The sequence below is a fragment of the Chionomys nivalis genome, chromosome X, assembly GCF_950005125.1.
Source record: "Chionomys nivalis chromosome X, mChiNiv1.1, whole genome shotgun sequence".
NCBI classification, from domain to species: Eukaryota; Metazoa; Chordata; class Mammalia; order Rodentia; family Cricetidae; genus Chionomys; species Chionomys nivalis.
The window spans coordinates 124,176,612-124,195,556 of NC_080112.1; positions in this window are offsets into that span (position 1 = coordinate 124,176,612).

Consider the following 18,945-nt stretch of genomic DNA (forward strand, 5'->3'; position numbering starts at 1 on the left):
TGTGGTTGCTGGGAATTGAACTCAGGACCTTTGGAAGAGCAGACAATGCTCTTAACCACTGAGCCATCTCTCCAGCCCCCTACCTGAGACACCTCTCTCTCTCTCTCTCTCTCTCTCTCTCTCTCTCTCTCTCTCTCACACACACACACACACACACACACACACACACACACACACACAAATAACAACATAACCAAATTTAATGTGTTGTCATTATACACATTTAAAATACAGAAAGGTATATGAAGCCGAATTTGAAATCTCCCCTTTCTGCTCAACTGAGTCTCCAAAATTATTGCATACCTTGTACATGCTTTTATACAGATACAAGATATACCCCCATTCACTCTCTTTGTCTAACTTAGGGTTTTTATTGCCTGGCAACTCTTATAAAGGAAAACATTTAATTGGGTGGCTTACAGTTTCAGAGGTTTAGTCCACTATCATGGCAGGACATGGCGACATGCAGGCAGACCTGGTGCTGGAGAAGGAGTTGACAGTCTTGATCCACAGGCAACAGGAAATGAATTGTGACCCTGGGCATAGCTTGAGAATAGGAGACCTCAAAGTTCACCCTGACAGTGGCACACTTCCTCCACCAAGGCCCCACCTCTTAACAGTGCCACTCCCTTTGGGGGCCATTTTCTTTCAAAGCACCCCTACCCCCCCTCGTGTGTGTGTCTAAAGACCTTTAGGTGCATGGGAAAGCCAGAGATCAACATGAAGTGTACTCTTCAATTGTCATATCCCTTATTTTTTGGAGATGGGGTGTTCCACTGAACTTGGAGTCCACTGACTCGGCTGCTTTGGCTGGCCACAGAGCTCAGGGATATGCCGGGCTGCCTCCTCATGTTAGGATTACAGCTGTGCACCACACCTGCCATTTTGTGTGGGTTTGGGGGATCTTAACTCTGCCTCACACGTGTGCACACAGCAAGTGTTTTGTCAACTGAGCCATCTCCCCAGCCCCAGTTTTCTTTGAACATGAATAGGATCACACTTATTAATGTTGAAATGCTACTCAATTCTGTACCTTGCCTTTTGTACTTCAGCACATAAAATGTCAGCATATGTAGTTTCTCATGTTCTTCTTAGCAGCCCTATTTGAAGGTGTGGATGAACTAGATTTTTTTCTACCTAGTCTTACGTGCACCATTACTTTTTTAGGCAAGTAATGTCTTAAGCTGAATTTCCAAATGTGGAGCTATGTATGTTTCATGTTGTGATAAGAATTGCTATCCAGCCGGGCGATGGTGGCGCACGCCTTTAATCCCAGCACTTGGGAGGCAGAGGCAGGCGGATCTCTGTGAGTTCGAGACCAGCCTGGTCTACAGAGCTAGTTCCAGGACAGGCTCCAAAGCCACAGAGAAACCCTGTCTCGAAAAACCAAAAAAAAAAAAAAAAAAAAAAAAAAAAAAGAATTGCTATCCAAAAATTCGATGCCATTTAAAAGGTTAAGTTTACCTGCTTCTCCACTTTAGAAGGATACAGGCAGCCATAATAGCTCAAACCTATAATCCCATCCCAGTATTGGAAAGGTGAGACAGGAGGATTGTCATCAGTTTGAGGCTAGCCCTGGCTACCTAGTGAGTTCTAGCCAGCCATGACTATAATATGAGACACTGTCTCAAAAAGGGGGGGGGGTGCTAAAATTAGTGGGGGGAAAAGCATGGTATAGTTCTTTTTTCAAAAATACATTACATGGGTTTTAGATTTTACTGAAGGCCAAAGAGACAATATCTCAGTAATACATGAATTGTCCTTGGGAAACCTGGCACTGTTTCATTTACAAAAGAATTCGAAGGTTTTATCCTGGCTGGGAATGATGACTCACCCCAGAAATTTCAGCATTTGGGAGGCAGAAGCAAGGAGAATCGGGAGTTCAAGGTCATCCTCAGCTATATAGCTTGTTCAAGGGCAGCCTAGGCTACTGTGGGACCTTGTCCCCACTCCCCCCTATGGTGGTCAGTCATTTCCCTTTGACTGGATTTCTGAAGAGTCTAGTGTTTCCAGTTAGGCCTGCTTCTCCACTCAGGGTCATATTTGCTTTAGTTCCATAGCCTTTCTTCCTGGTGTGTGCTGGCTCTTAGCCCCACAGTTATGACTGCGTCTAACAGCTGGGCAGCTTTGTGAAAAAAGAAAGCACCATCTGAACTTCTAACTTCAGCTGCTTGTTTTGGCTTTGCATAAATACAGTCTAAGACTAGCCAGGAAATGAGCTTTTGTTTTGTTTGCTAAAAATGATTTTTTTATGTAGCAGTAGCAAGCAATTTCAATTTAGCAATGTTTACATGGCTGAAAAGAAATTATTAGTTAAAAGAAAACCCAGACAAACAGGGACCCATTATGCTGGCTAGTCAGCATGAAAGTATCTAAATGAATGCAGTCAAGGGTGAATCAACACGGCTTTTTTTCTAATTCCTCATTACATTTTATGCTAATTGGTACTATAACATTAGTGAAACATGAATTTTTTTTCAAATGTTAAAACATTATAAAAATAAGGTTTGGTGCCAGGCAGTGGTGGTGCATGCCTTTAATCCCAGCACTTGCAAGGCAGAGACAGGTGAATCTCTGAGTTCGAGGCCAGCCTGGTCTACAGAGTGAGTTCCAGGACAGGCTCCAAAGCTACAGCAAAACCCTGTCTCAAAAAACATAAATAAATAAATAAATAAATAAATAAATAAATAAATAAATAAATAGGTTTGTTATTTTACTAGTAAGCCAGCCTTTGATCATGTTTCTGCTTAGTTGATCTTTGCCAGTTTGTTAAATAAGGGAGGCAACAAAATAAAATGACTTCATGAAAGCACTTTTTGTAACCTAGAACTTCAGTAGTTGTGGGGCCCGCAACCATTTACCTTTCAGAGGTAAGCCAGACAATTGAATACAAAGACTTATTCTCAAATGTTCCTGATCCTTAAACCCCAATAAACTTATGTTCTATAGTTAATGCTGATTTATTAGCACCTAAAAGCAGTGGTCCATTGGAACCTGGTTTCATGTGGTTTTGGTTACAGAGCAAGCACACAGGAAGATACATGGTTTAGAAAAATACTAATCAGAGAGTTGGAGTATGTGTGATAGAGAGAGAGAATTGGAAGTGTATGTATGTGCACGCACACACATGCACGTGCACACACACTTTCCAAGACAACATATATGGAGGTCAGAGAACAACCTTGGGTGTCAGTCTTCGCCTTGTGCCTTCTTTGCTGCTGGATACCCCAGGATAGCTGGCCTGTGGGTTTCCAGACCACCTCTTATCTCTACTTCATAGCTCATTGTTGAAACACTGGAAATACAGGCTTGTATTCCTGACTTTATGTAGGTTCTTGGGATTTAAACTCTGGTTTTTGTGCTTGCACGCAAGTGATTTCTCCACTGAGCCATCTCCCCAGGCCTCCAAAGTGGAATTTTAATTTTTGTTTTCTGTTTTTTTGAGACAGAGTCTCACTATTATAGTCCTGGCTGTCCTGGAATATGCTCTGTAGACCAGACAGGCCTCAAACTCATAGGGTTCTGCTTGCCTCTGCCTCCCAAGTACTGGGATTAAAGGTGTGTATCCCTACGCCAGCCTTACTGTTATTTTTAAATACAACATTCTTTGTAGGCATGTCTTAAAAGAATTGTTCTTAAGCATTTCAACCTATCATATGTACCCTAATCACTTAGGAGAGCTCTTGTGTGGCATTTTACTCTTTTTGGTTTTTTGAGGGGCCCACCACCCAGCTCCCAAATAAATCACACACAGAGGCTTAGTCTTAATTATAAATAACCAGCTTATTTCTAGCCAGCTTTTCTTATCTTAAATTATACTGACTACCTTTTCCCTCTGGGCTTTTATCTTTCTTACTTCTGTATATCTTACTTTCCTTCTTACTCCATGGCTGACAAGGTGGCTGAGTGGCTGGCCCCTGCTCATTGCTCTCTTCATTCTCAGGTCTCCTATTTTTTCTCTCTTCCTGCTAGCCCTACCTATCCTTGCTCCTGCCTCACTATTGGCTGTTCATCTCTTTATGAGGACCATCCGACATTTTTAGACAGGCACAGTAACACAGCTTCACAGAATTAAACAAATGCAGCGTAAACAAGGGGGGAGGGGGAGAGGGGCGGGAGGAGGGGGAGGGAAATGGGAGGCGGGGAGGAGGTGGAAAACTTTTTTTAATAAAAAAAAAAGTCACACACTTGAACATAATATTCCCCAACAACAAGCTAACCAGAATATTGGGGGTATGAGGATAAAATGTCGAACAAGACAGTTTGTGTTTAAAGCTAATGACAGAGCTCAACTGGTAGGGTGCTTGCATATGTATGAACTACTTAGCTTGGCATGATAGTGCACACCTGTGTAAGCTTAGCGTTTGCCAGTGTTGGAAGGCAGAGGGAAGATAATCAGGCCTTCAAGGACATCCTCGGCTACGTAGTGAGTTGGAGGCCAACCTGCGCTATATAACCCTTTATCTAAAGAAACAAGGGAGGTGGAGGAGAAAGTCTGTGGAGATCGTGGGTAAAGTGCCTGATGCGTAAGAATGGCGATTCAAGTTTGGATCCCCCAGCACGCATGTCAAAGGTAGCTAGGTATAGATGTGCATGCATCTAATCCCAATGCTGGGGCATGCAGACTGAGTCTGCAACTCTGTCTCAAATAAGGTGGAGAGCATTGAGTAAAGATGCTGGACATTACCCTGACTGCTCTTAGGGCTGATGAGAGAGGGGGAGTTGATTGGGGGAGGGGGAGGGATATGGGAGGCGGTGGCGGGGAAGAGACAGAAATCTTTAATAAATAAATAAATTAATAAGATGCTGGACATTGATTCATCTCTAGACTCAATGCACATATGCATGAGTGAGTATACACAAACACACCATGCAACACACACACACATGAAAGAAAAAGGAGGGGCTGGAAAGATGACTCAGTTGGTAAATTGCTGCTCGTGAAAGCAGAAGGTCCTGAGGTTTTTTTCCCGGCACCCACATAGAAAGCTAAGTATGGTTGTCATGTGCTTGCAATCTCAGCTCTAGAAAAACAAGACAGGAGAATCTCTAGGGCTTGCTGGTTGAATCAGTAAGCTCCAGGTCCAGTGAGACACCCTGTTTCAAGAAACCAGCTGAAAAATGACAGAGGAAGACCCCCAACATTGACCTCTGGCCTTCCCATGCACATACACACACATGAACATGTATGCATGCATGTACCCCTTCCCCAAACACACACCATGAAAAAGGAGTTATTTGTGCTGTCAGATTTGGAACTTCCAGGGCAAGATGGGTGGTGCATTCCTTTGGGTCTCTAATGAGGCCTTCCATGACAGGAGCACATAAAACTGCTCCTGTCATACACTGATACACTCCAATAACCTCTAGCCCACTCCTTAAAGGTTCCACAGCACTATCTGGTGAACGAGCTTCAACCAGGCTGCTGGGCCAGCAAGTTTTAGAAAGTCTTCTCCTGTGCTTCTGACCATACTTAGTTTTTACGTGTGCCTCTGGGAGACACTAGCTCAGACTATAGCAGTGAGGTTCCGGTCTCTGCCATGCCATATTCTCAGCATCACCTGTGTATTCAACACAGATATCCATTATTCAGAGAAGCCCCACACTCTCAGCTCCTCTAATGGACATTTCTAGCCAAGGTGATATCTACTCAAGCATGAGTTCCAAACTAAATGCTCCTGACCTGAGCTCTTGCTGTCTGCTAGCTGATTGTTTCCATCTCCAACTCCATCTGCTCCTAAGTTTCTCAGACTCTGTCCCTCTTTCTTTTAGATCCATCCTCTCTTCTTTTTTATATCCATCCATCCAATCTATTTATTACATGTGTGTTAATATGTGGGCTTACATGTGCCATGGCATGTGTTCAGAGGTCAAAGTGTTATAGGAGGCTACTTGATTGTTCTCTGCTGCTCAACCCCAAAATAACCACACAGAAACTGTATTAATTAAGTCACTGTTTGGCCCATTAGCTCTAGCTTTTTATTGGCTAGGTCTTACATCTTAATTTAACCCATTTTTATTAATCTGTGTATTGCCACGTGGCTGTGGCTTACCAGCAAGGTTCCATCTGGCTTATGTCTCTGATGGGGCTACATGGCTTCGCCTTGACTCTGCCTACTCTCTCTATATCTCTTTCAGCATGATTTTACTCTGTTAAACCATTGGCCAATAGCAGCTTCTTTATTAACAAATGGCAATAAAACATATTCACAGCATACATCACCTCCCACATCACCTACCCTTTTCTGTCTAAATAAAAAGGATTTAACTTTAACATAGCAAGATTACATATAACAAAACAGGTATCAAGCAAGAATTAAGGTTACCATATTTATATCTACTTTATCTTTTATCATAACTAAGGAAAACCATAATTATAACTATCCAATCTTCAACTCCATCAAAGACTCCAGAAGGATATAATATTATGTAAGTAAACAGGAAGTGCATTGTAAGCAACTTCCAAAATTCTAGAATTGACAGAGACATCTTCTGCCTGGACAGTCACCCAAAGTTCTTCTGTAATGTTGGATCATCCATCTTCAGCCTACAGGCCCATAGTATCTGGTAGACTTCTCCATGAAGCAGAAAGTTTCAAAGACAGTTCTGCCTATATTGGCAGTTTGTCAATCACTTTCTTCTGTGCCCTGCAGAATGTCTGTCAGTCTCTTACATGAAGCAGGAACCCCAAAGGGTCATCTCACCTTTAGGCAAGTTCGTCAGTAATTTCTCTGTGGGTCCTGCATGTCCAGTTCATACAGCAACAGCATAACATCAAGCAGTCTAGGCAAGAGCAGTTTCTTGCCCAAATGGCTAGCAAACTCCATAAGGAGCCTCTTCAATGCCCATCTTCCTCTTGAAGTAACTGGTGCTGCCAGGATCAGATATGTCTCATTGTCATGAAAAATCTTAAGTTAATAATTTAAACATGTTAAATGCCATATTCTGAAGGTCTCTGAAAGATTTGAAGAATACCTATCTAACTGAAATATATCTCTATATATCTATATATCTAGAAAACCTAGCTAACATGACTACAAGCAAAAAATCCTTAGACCCAAATTCTGAAGTCAAGATAACTTTAAAACATATATGCCGGATTAGCTTAGCAGCCTATACAATGAAATGTCTCTCTGTACTTTTGTTGAAGGAGCTGCGGGCAGCATTCCCGCCTGGCTCCTGGCCGCCTGGCTAGCTTATGTCCCGAAATAATTACATGGAAACTGTATTCTTTTAAACACTGCTTGGCCCATTTCTATTAAGGTGTGTAGCACCATGAGGTACGCTTACCAGGAAGATTCTAGCCTATGTCCATCCTGGGTCGGAGCTTCATCGCATCTGCCTCAGAGAGCAGAGCCATGGCGTCTGTCTGAGGCATCTTACCTCACTTCCTCTTCCTCCCAGCATTCTGTTCTGTTTACTCCACCCACCTATGTTCTAACCTATCAGGGTCAAGCAGTTTCTTTATTAATTAATTAACTAATGACCTTCCTCCATCATACTTTGTTCCTTTACAGTCAAAAAATTCAAAGAAAACACAATAATATACATAACCCAGGTTCTCTGTGTTTATTCCATCTTTATGTGGCTTATTTTTCTTTACTCCTTTTATCTATGGCTGTCTGTCTCTTTAAAGACTTTACCTTTTTTAAAACCACTTACTTCCTTTTATAACTGTCTATACTTTTTCTTTTCTTTCCCAAGCCTATGTACATTTATCCAACACTGACCCATTTAGAGGTGTTTTTTTATCTGAATCTATTTTACTATGTATCTGAAATCCTTTTCTGTCCAGGAGCACTTCTTAAAATGCTAAGTGGCCTCGCTACCACTGATGCTGCTTTGCCTTTTGGCTTCACCCAATCCAACATGGCAGAGGTTTGTTCAGCATGTGCCATGTTCATAGTCCCATTTTCAGGCACACAGCAGGCCTATGTTGCCATTAAGCAAGTTTGTAGCACTCTGTTCACAAACTCCATTTAAATGTTTGGTCTTCTGAAAGAGTCAGAGTTCATGCTGGCAGCATGGACCAGGAAACTGCCATTTAGAAACCACACTTTTTTTGTTTGTTTGTTTTGCTTTTGCTACTGCTGAATCAGAAAGACTTTTCTTAAAGGAGCTGCAGCATGCTGCCAGCAAGCAGAGCCCATCCCCCCCAAAAAGAAAAGAAAACAAAACAAAACAAAAACAAACATGCAGCTGAGCTTTGTTTTTAATGTCTAGAATTCCTTTCCAAGCCCTCTCAGGTTTTATGTGGATTTAGCTAGCACAGGTTGGAGTGCCAATTTATTGTAGGAGCCTGCTTGTTTGTTTCTATCTGCTCAGCCCCGAAATAACCACATCAAAGAACAACTTGCAGGAGTCACTTCTGTTCTTCAAACACAGGGTCCTGGGAATAGAATTCAGTTCATCAGTTTGGTGGCAAACACCTTGACTGACTGGGTCATGTCACCGGCAGTATCCTCTCTGTTCTTCCTGCTTACACCTCCTGTCAATTCCACTTTTATTTTTAACCATTTTCAGAATTTCCTCCCTTCTACTCTGTCCATGTTCATTAGATGTTAGTCTTTTTTTGGAAGCAGTTCTTGGCCTTTCTCTGTCAACTTGATGTGAAGGTGATTGCTTTGTGATGGTGCCAGGCTCACTTCCACTCCCCCCCCCCCAATTTTCTTTGTTCCTGTATACCACATGTCCAGTTGTACCATTTCCTCCATCTCTGCTTGTGGAGTTTTCTCTAAAGTTCACCCACACCTCCCATTTTTATTTAGTTTTATTTTTTATACACTTACCCACTCTAGCAAAGCTTGCAGTGCCTGTTGCAAAACCAGTGTTCCTTTCTAATTCTTAACTTACTTATTACCTCTAAATTATATTCCCAATAGTTCAAATGCTGTTTCTTGGTCCTTAGCTAATCTGCTTTTGCAAATGACCCCCAAAAAGACGTCTGTGTTAATGACAGTAGGATCAAGATAAAAAAGCCAAAGACTCCACACATTCTTCCTTGCTGGCAATGATGTAATAGGAATCTACCCCAAAGCTGGTAGTTCATTAGCAAAGGGAAGGCAGCCCTGCCCAGATATAAGGCTGTGTAAACTATATGCACCGAGAAGATAAAGGGGCAGGAGAGAAATGAGAGTAACGGAAGCTGAAGCATGGAGTGCCAATAGAAATGGAGGGCTTCTTTCTTTCTTCTTTCTTTTTTTTTTTTTTTTTTTTAAAAAAAACTGATTTGCTTATGAAAAATGCTACATGGTAAAGGTGTCTCAAAACTTGAAGCACACATGCCAGGTGAGGTGCCTCCTACCCATAATGCCAACACTTAGAAAGCCAAGAAAGGACTGTCATGAGTTTGAGGCCAGTCTGAGATACATAATGCATTCCAGCCCATTCTGGTCTACTGTGTGAAACCTTGACTCAAAAGCAAACAAAACCCAAAGCTGAAGTCTGTGTGCGGTAGGCAAGTTACAGGGATAGCTTATCAATCTGGAGCGCCACTTGGTTTGGTTCTACATGCACCCCTCCTTTAACAATTAGCCTGGCACCCTAAGATGCCCACCTTTATCAAGCTGCAGCTACACCATACTCCAAACAGTGGAATAAGTTTCTCTTCCCTTATCTTCTAAAATACCCATTTTGTGGTCAGTTTCTACTCAAGCATGTTCCCAGGGTTATGTGAGATTGACAGGCAGGGAGGGGGCTGATGTGAACTATTTTTGAGGAACACGCACAGTTAGGTAAACTGTCCTAGAGTGACCTTTTAGGGAAAACTTCTTTTTTACCAGCCTGTACTTTTGCATAATTGGGTGTGTATATGATTAAAATCAGATGCATCATGGGAGCAGAACCACCTGTGGTATGCACCCCTTAGCAACCATACACCACCTCCTCTTCGTTCACCATCCCATAAAGAAAGGGCCCAGACAATAACCAGGTAAAATAACAATAACAGTAAGGGGGGGTTATGTCCAAAAAGCCTGGGACTGAATTTGAATGTTACCAGTTTATCTGGGCAGGGTTATCTTTCCCTTGCTCTCAGCTTCCTGGATCTCTGGGAGCTGGAGGCCAGCCTGGTCTACATAGTGAGTTACAGGCCAGCTAAGGCTACAACTTTTATACAAATGCTCTCTTAAACCTATTAAGATTTTTTATTTAGAAACCACAAATATTTTCCTAGGTTGGAAAAATATCCTCTTGTCATTCTTCCTGGCTGCCTACTAGTCAATTCTGTGGCTGCATCAGTTTGTATCATGAGACATTTGAGGACTTCTCAGCTTTCATTGATGCTATTCCATGGTTTCAAGCAGACCTTCTCAAATCACAAACAACTTGCAGAGATCCCAAATTGGAAGATATTCTATATAATCATTGGCCTGAACACCTCAAAAAAGTCTTGAAAACCAAAGAAAGACTAAGGATGCATTTCAAATAGAACCAAAGAAAGACTAAGGATGCATTTCAAATAGAACCAAAGAAAGACTAAGGATGCATTTCAAATAGAAGGTGACTAAAAGAGCAGGATAACTAAAATGAATACTCAATCCTGAATTATACCTCAATTTTAAAAAATAACCTTTTCACTGTTAGGGCATTTTAAGGAAGTATAGACTGAATGTAGTTATGGACTGAATGTTATATAATATTGTGTCAATGGTAATTTCTTGATTGCAGTCCTTGTTCTGTAGTCATGTAAGAGAATATTCTTGGTCTGGGGATGTAGCTCAGTAGTAGAACTCTTGCCTAGCATGCATGGAAAGTCCCTGGGTTCCATCTCTAACACTGTAAAAATTAAAAATACTGGGGTTGGCAGATTGACCAGAAGGTAAAGGGGCTTGCTGCCAAGGCTGTATACCTGAGTTTGATTCTTAAAACCCACATGCTCCCACACGCTGGAAGGAGAAAGCTGACTCCAAGTAGCTGTCCTCTGACCTCATACATTGTGACCTCATAAATGTACTGTGGTTCTCTCTCTCTCTCTTTCCCTCCCTCCCTCCCTTCTGTCCTCCTCCCTACCTCTCCCTCTCTCTCTCTCTCCTTTCTCATGAGCTCTCATGCTTCCTTGTGTTCTGGCTCTCTCTGTCTCACTCACTCTTTTTGTTGTATGTAACATGAGGGCCTGCTTGTTGGGGTTTCTGTCCTGCCCAGTTCCTACAATCAAGTTCCAAAGAAAATCACACAGAGGTCTACATAAGTTATAAACTGATTGGCCCATTAGCTCAGGCTTCTTATTAACTCATAACTTATATAGCCCACTATTCTTATCTACATTAGCCACATGGCTCGGAACCTTTTTCAGCGGGGCACATCCTGCTTCTTCGGTGGTCTGGGCAGGATTGGGGAAAGAGCTTCCTTCTTCCCAGAATACTCCTGTTCTCATTGCCCCACTTCTACTTCCTGTCTTGTTTTCCTGCCTATACTTCCTGCCTGGCTACTGGCCAATCAGTGTTTATTTAAAACATAATTGACAGAATACAGAATTGCCCTGTACCAGCTGTTGTTTTTGAGACAGGGTTTCTCTGTGTAACAGTCATGGCTGTCCTGGAACTCATTCTGCAGACCAGGCTGGCCTCGAACTCACAGAGATCTGCTTGGCTCTGTCTCCCGAGTGCTGGGATTAAAGCTGTGTGCTCTCTTACACATAAAACCTCACACATGGGGCAGGGAATAAAAAATATTTGAAAGAGAATATTGTCCTTAGAAACCACATATTCAGTGTTTAGGAATAACTTTTACAATTTTTTGTCCTTTTTAAATTGTTCAAAAACTTGAGCATAGCAGCCAAAACTGCAGCTCTCCTTCAGGGAGTCCAAAGAGGGTGAAACCTCGGGACAGCAAATTCCAGAAACAGGAGGAATCCTGAGATGGCCATCAGAATATTTAACTGAGAAACCACATCTGAGCTGGACTTGGTGGCTCACACCCTGGTTCCTGCTTCGCAGTAGTGGCTAATGCTGTTTTCCCTCCTGTGACTCGGGACAAGGCTAATAGAATAGAGTTGTTAATAGAACTCTGTCGGGACCCTGTTCTGCTTTTTCTCCCAGATGTTCTCTTTAAGCTGCCAGTGGTTGCTGGGACTATAGCTCAGTGGTAGAGTGCTTCCCTGGCATTTCCCGGGCCGTGGATTTCCCAGGCCCAGATATCTAGCCAGATGTCTCATGAGTTTTGCCAGGAAAGGTGGTTCATGCCTATGACCTCAGTATTTGGGTGGTGGAGGCAGCAAGATTGCTATGACTGCTAGACAGGCTTGGGCTTCATTTTGAGTTACAGGCCAGCTTGGGCTACAGTGCCAGTCCTTGTTTCAAAACACAACTTAAATTGGGCAGTGGTGGTGCACGCCTTTAATCCCAGCACTCAAGGCAGAGGCAGGTGGATCTCTTTGAGTTCAAAGCCAGACTGGTCTACAGAGCAAGTTTCAGGACAGTCAGGGCTACTCAGAGAAGCCCTGACTTGGAAAATAAAAGCAAAAACAACAAACAAACAAACCACACACACACAATTTAGGCGGGCATGTTGGATATCCTGTTTCATTTTTAATGACAACTTGACACCACCTAGAGTCACTTGAGAGCAGGGAACCTGTGACTGAAGAATCGCCCCAGTCTGTTTGGTCTGTGGCATGTCTATGCTTGTGGTGTGGGAGAGACCAGCCTACAGTGAGCAGCCCCATCCCTAGGCAGGTGGGCCTGGGCTATATAAGAAAGCTGGACATTGGCTGGACATGACGGCACATGCCTTTAAATCCAGCACTTAAAGGGAGGGGCAGACAGCTCTCTGAGTTTGAAGCCAGCCTGGTCTACATAGTGAGTTCCAGGATATCCAGAGCTACATAGTTAAAACCTGTCTCAAAAACCAAAAATCAAAGAAAGCTAGCATTGGGGATGGAGAAATGGCTCAGTAGTCAAGAGTATGGGCTACATTTCTAGAGGACCTGGGTTCTAATCCCAGCACATGACAGCTCACAACCATCTGTAACTCCAGTTACCCTCTTCTGACATCCATGAACGTGTGGTATACAGACATACATGCAGGCAAAACACTCCTGCACATTTAAAAAGTAAAAAACAAAGTTTCAAAAAAGACGGTTAGTTGTAGCTTTCTAAAAACAAAACAAACAAAACAAAACTAAAAGCAAGCAAGCCAATGAGCAGGTCCCTGCCTTGAGTTCCTGCTCTGACTTCCCTTCATGATCAGTTGTGGCCTGCGAGTGAAAGCCGAAGAAACCCTTCCTCCAGGTGTGCTGTTGCGTTTGGTCAGAGTATTTTAGTAAAGCAACAGAAAGCAAGTTACAGCAGTGGGCCGCACTTGTAATGCCAGCACTTGAGAAACCTAAGGCAGAGGTGTCCCCACAAGGTCGAGGCCTGCCTTAGCGAGCTGCTCAGTTCCAAACCAGCCTGGACTGCACTGAGGCCGTTTTCCAAAAAGTTACATTTGGGGCTAGCAACACAGATCAGAGAGTAAAGCTGCCTGCTGCCAAGCCTGACAACTTGAGCTCCGGGACCCACATAGAAGGAAAGAATCAATTTCTGCAAATTGTCCTCTGCCTTTCATAAGCAAGTCATGGTACACATGTACCCACACACACGTGTACACATATACACACAGACACACAATAGGCGTCGTTAAAAATTCATTTTTACAAGTGAAAAGCAAACAGAAAATGATGTTTCGAATATGCATGGTATAATGTTGACGATAATCCTGGCATTGAGGAAGCAAAGATAAAAGGATTTTGAGTTTTAAGCTATCCTGAGATGCATGACAAGATCCTGACACAAAAGTGAAATGAAGCAAGGAAATGCTTTCTTTAAGAACAACCCACCCACAAATCAGATAGCCGGAATAACTCACCAACCAGGGAAGAAGTAATGCTTTGCTTTCGAGATTTCAGTTTAGATGAGTTGCCCATTGGTAATGAATGTTTGAGAGAATGTGGTCATCACAATGATATTGAGAGGCTGTGGGGTGTAGCTCATGGGTAGAAGGCTTTCATGGCACATACAAGATTCAGGACTTACTCCCCAACAGCATGAAAACAAAATATGATCAATAGTAACCTTGACAGATAGTATTGAACTGAGCGTTGGAGACAAAACAAAAAAGCTTGTCTATCCCTACTGGAAAAACAAAACAAACAGACAAACATACAAATGGGCTGGAGAGATGGCTCAGAGGTTAAGAACACTAGCTGATCTTCCAGAGGTCCTGAGTTCAATTCCCAACAACCACATGGTGGCTCACAACTATCTATAAAGAGATCTGGTGCTCTCTGCTGGTGTGTAGGTATGCAGGCAGAATGCTGTATACATAATATTAAATAAATCTTTAAAAAAAACAATTTCCATTACGATTCTTAAAAAACTCTACACTAGATTCCTCTAGTCCATGTTACTTGTTCATATTTTGTTTTTATATTTATTTATTTATTATGTATACAATATTCTGTCTGCATGTATGCCTGCATGCCAAAAGAGATTACATCATTACAGGTGGTTGTGAGCCATTGTGTGGTTGCTGGGAATTGAACTCAGGACCTGTGGAAGGGCAGGCAATGCTCTTAACTGCTGAGCCATCTCTCCAGCCCCTCATATTTTGTTTTATATCTACATCGCAGTCTGTCTTCACAAAGCCTCTGAGCTAAAATAGTCTTGGAAATCCCTAGTTCTGAGGCCCTGAAATCCTCTTGTACGGTTTTGTCAACTGGTAGCAGTGCCAGCTTACCGTGAGAAGGCCGTTCTACGACAGTCTTCTGGCGAGTCTAAGACAGTTCTGTCATTCCTTCTAGAAGACCTACTTTCTAGCCTATGGAGGTGTGGTGGAACATACCTGTAATCCCAGGAGGCTGGGGCAGGAGGATTGTGAGTTTGAGTCCAGCGACTAATAGGAAAACTCTGCAATAATGATGAATACTATGCAGTGATAGAACTGTCCTGCATTTGCACAGTCCAGTGTAGAGCCATTACCAACACTCGGAATGCTGCCGATAGTGACTTTTCCCTGGACTCTCCTACTGGGAATGGAGAGCCCTGGTTCCATAAAAAGTCCCTCACAGTTCTGATGCTTTGATTCATAGTTAAGTCTACATGTGTGGATTTCTTGGTTGTTTTCAGCTCTTCTATACAGTTATTATCAGTCCTACAGGCAAGGTGGAGAGAGACAAAGAGGTTTTCTCTCTCCAGTTCTGGGCCAAACTGTAAATAAACCTTTTCCCCTTCGCCAATTCTCATTTTCTTTTGGTGTGCATGGCCAAATGCTATAGATTCACATTCCTATCTCCTAGAAAGGTAGGACTGGGGAACCAAATTTGTATTTTTTTAATTCATTTTTTTGTATTCATGGCACTGGAGAGATGGCTTAGTAGTTAAGAACATTTTGGGAGGCAGAGGCACGCGGATCTCTGTGAGTTCGAGACCAGCCTGGTCTACAAGAGCTAGTTCCAGGACAGGCTCCAAAACCACAGAGAAACCCTGTCTCGAAAAACCAAAAAAAAAAAAAAAAAAAAAAAAAGAACATTTACCATCCTTATAGTGGACCAAGATTCAGTTCCTAGCATCCACACCATGGCTCATCCATAGGCATGTACATGGTAAACATACATACATGAAGGCAAAATACTCATATGCATAAATAAAATCAATAAATCTAAATGAAGTGTGTTTATTATTATGACTGCATGTGTAAGTGTGTGTGTGTGTGTGTGTGTGTGTGTATGAGAGAGAGAGCGTGCCATGGCACCTGTGTAGAGTTCAGAGAAAAGCTTTTAGGAGATGGTTCTTTCTTTTTACTGTGGATTCTTGACATTAAACTTAGGTCATCAGTCTTGTTTGGTAAGCACCTTTACCAACTGAACTATCATATTGGCTCTACAGTTTAAATTGAATTTTAATTAATTTACACCTATATTTATGAAATTGTCACCTACAGTTTGTGTGTCTTCTATACTAGATGGCATGGTTAGGCAATTGTGAAGTAAAAATAGAGGCCACCTATGAAATGACCAAATCATTATGGCTCATTTACTAATAATGGGCAAATGATGGAATTCTCTTTTAGGGAACAGAACAGGAAATTGAGCCACCTGTAACTATTTAGCTGATGACAACCATGTGGGTAAGAACACATTTTGAAAGAACAGGTAATGAAGAGAGGGACCTTATACAAATTTTCAGGATGTAAAAATCCATCTTTTTCACATACACCCTTCTCATACTGTGCTATTTTGTCCTTCTCAAACAAAGGGACTTTGAGTATAGCTAGAAAATCATTAAAAGTAGATTTTTATGTTTGTTTTGTTTTTCAAGACAGGGTTTCTCAGTGTAGCCCTGGCTGTCTGGGAACTCGCTCTGTAGACTAGGTTGGCCTCGAACTCAGAGATCCTCCTGCCTCTGTCTTCCAAATGCTGGGATTAAAGGTGTGCACCACCACCACCACTGAGCTTAGAAGTATACTTTTTGATAGTCACCCTATAAACCATTTACATGTGAATTTGAATTTGGCACTGCTTGGCAGGAAAAGAGAAGTTTATTACAAAAACACCACCTATATAAAAGTAACCTAAGAGCTGAGTGGTGGTGCCACATGCCTTTATTCCCAGCACTCGGGAAGCAGAGGCAGGCGGATCTCTGTTGAGTTTGAGGCCAGCCTGGTCTACAAGAGCTAGTTCCAGGAAAGGCCCCAAAGCTACAGAGAAACTCTATCTCTAAAACAAACAAACAAACAAATAAATAAATAACAATGTAAGCCACACTTATTTCTCATTTTAATAAATTTGGGGGATCTGGAGGGATAGCTCAGCAATTAAAAGCACAGTCTGCTCTTCCAGAGGACCTGGGCTCAATTTCCAGTGCCCACATGGTAGTACACAATTGTCTATGACTCCAGTTCAGGGAATCTGATGCCTTCTTCTGGCCTCTGTGGGCATCCACATGATACACAGATATACATGTCAGCAAAACACACATGCACATAAAATAATAATAAAATAAACTTTGTTAGATTTAGTGCTCACCTTTAATTGCAGCACTAAGAAGGCAGAGACAGGAAGATCTCTGTGAGTTTGAGGCTAGCCTGGTCTACAAAATAAAGTCCCAGGACAGCCAGAGCTACACAGAGAAACCCTGTCTCAAAAAAAATGAAGGAAGGGAGGGAGGGAGGGAAGGAAAAGAAAGAAGACAGAGAGAGAGAGAGAGAGAGAGAGAGAGAGAGAGAGAGAGAGAGAACAATTTGTGGGAGTTGGTTCTCTCCGTTACTGCATGGATCCTGAGGATCAAACTCAGATTACCAGGCTTTTTAGCACATTCACTTACCAGATGAGTGATGATTCATCTTAGTCCTTCTTTCACTTTTATTTAAACTTTTATTCATTTTTCTTTATGTTAGTATCTCTCATCTGTAGACAGAAGTTTCTGTCCCACCCCGTCCTAGCCATTCAGTCCCAAAGAAACACACAGAGACTTATATTAATTTTAAACTTTTTGGCCTATTAGCTCAGGCTTATTATTAACTAGCTCTTACAACTTAAATTAACACATAATTTTTGTCTATGTCTAGCCACGTGTCTTGATGCCTTTTCTATTGTATACAAATTTTAATATATTGATACAAATTTGAGATTGTTTTTTTAAACAGACTATACATATGTTTCTAATCTTGTTCAAGGTATTGTACCTATACGGCTCATTTAACAATGTAATGCAAATTTCTAATCCTTGAAAGTTATTATTATCAACTGTTTAGGATAATAAGGAAATGCAAGTTAGTAATTAATCACCTATTATAATCAAACTTGTAGTCACATTAGGTATGTTTTCAAGGTCAAACAGAGATATATTTTAAATAGACAGGTCATCTTCAAATGCTTCAGAGATCTATAGAATATGGCATTTAAGATGTTTTAATAACACCAGTTCTTTTTTTCTTTTTTTTTTTAATGACAATGAGACATGTCTGTTCCTGGCAGCACCAATCTGTTTCAAAGAAGATGATGGGCATTGAAGAAACTCCACATGGAGTTTTCTTTCTTTGTGGCAAAAGTAAGGCACTAGGCAAGAAAATACCTTTGCCTCAACTGACAGTATGCTATCCTAATGGAATAAGCAGAACACAAAAGACAGTGACTGCCAACCCTTGCCCAGACAAGACAAAAACCCTGCTTCATAGAAAAGTCTGTCAGATATTCCAGGCCAATAGGCCAAAATGGATGCCCCAATGTTGCAGAGGAACTTTGGGTGACTTTCCAGGCAGTCAGCTGTTTCTGTCATTACTCACATTTTTTTGGAAGTCACTTGCTTGTACTTATTGCTTACTCAGTTAATATTATTTCCTTCTTGGGTCTTAGGGAGTTAAAGACTAGATAGTTATAATTATAGTCTCCTTGTTTACCACATGCAGAATATAAGTTATGATAGAAAGTAAAATAGGTACAAGACTTTGGTCTCACAAGATAGGATAAATATAGAGTATTTTCTCTGATTTTGTCAAATGCAAATGGACTAGACATTATTGATATATTTATTGCCTGTATATATTATATATAGTTATTATACTTATTGTATATAGTTTTTATTTTATTAGTTATAGCCTTCTTTTTTATTTTAGACAAAAAGGGGAAATATAGTGATATTTTATTTATGTTTTAATAAATAAAGTTGTGTGAAGGTCAGAAGGTAAACTAAGCTACTAGAGGTCAGGCAGTGGTGTCATACACCTTTAATCCCAGAATTTGGGAGACAGAGACGGAGGCAGATGGATCTCTGTGAGTTCATGGCCACCCTGGCCTGGGCTACACAAGTTCAATTCAGAAACAGTCCAGGTGGTAGTGACTCACACCTTTAATTGCAGCACTAGGGAGTCATGCCTTTAATCCCAGCACTAAAGGGGAATATAAGACGGTAGGAGACAAAAGTTCAGGGCTCAGTCAGCAGTTAACCGGCCCTGGTAGAGGTAGGACTC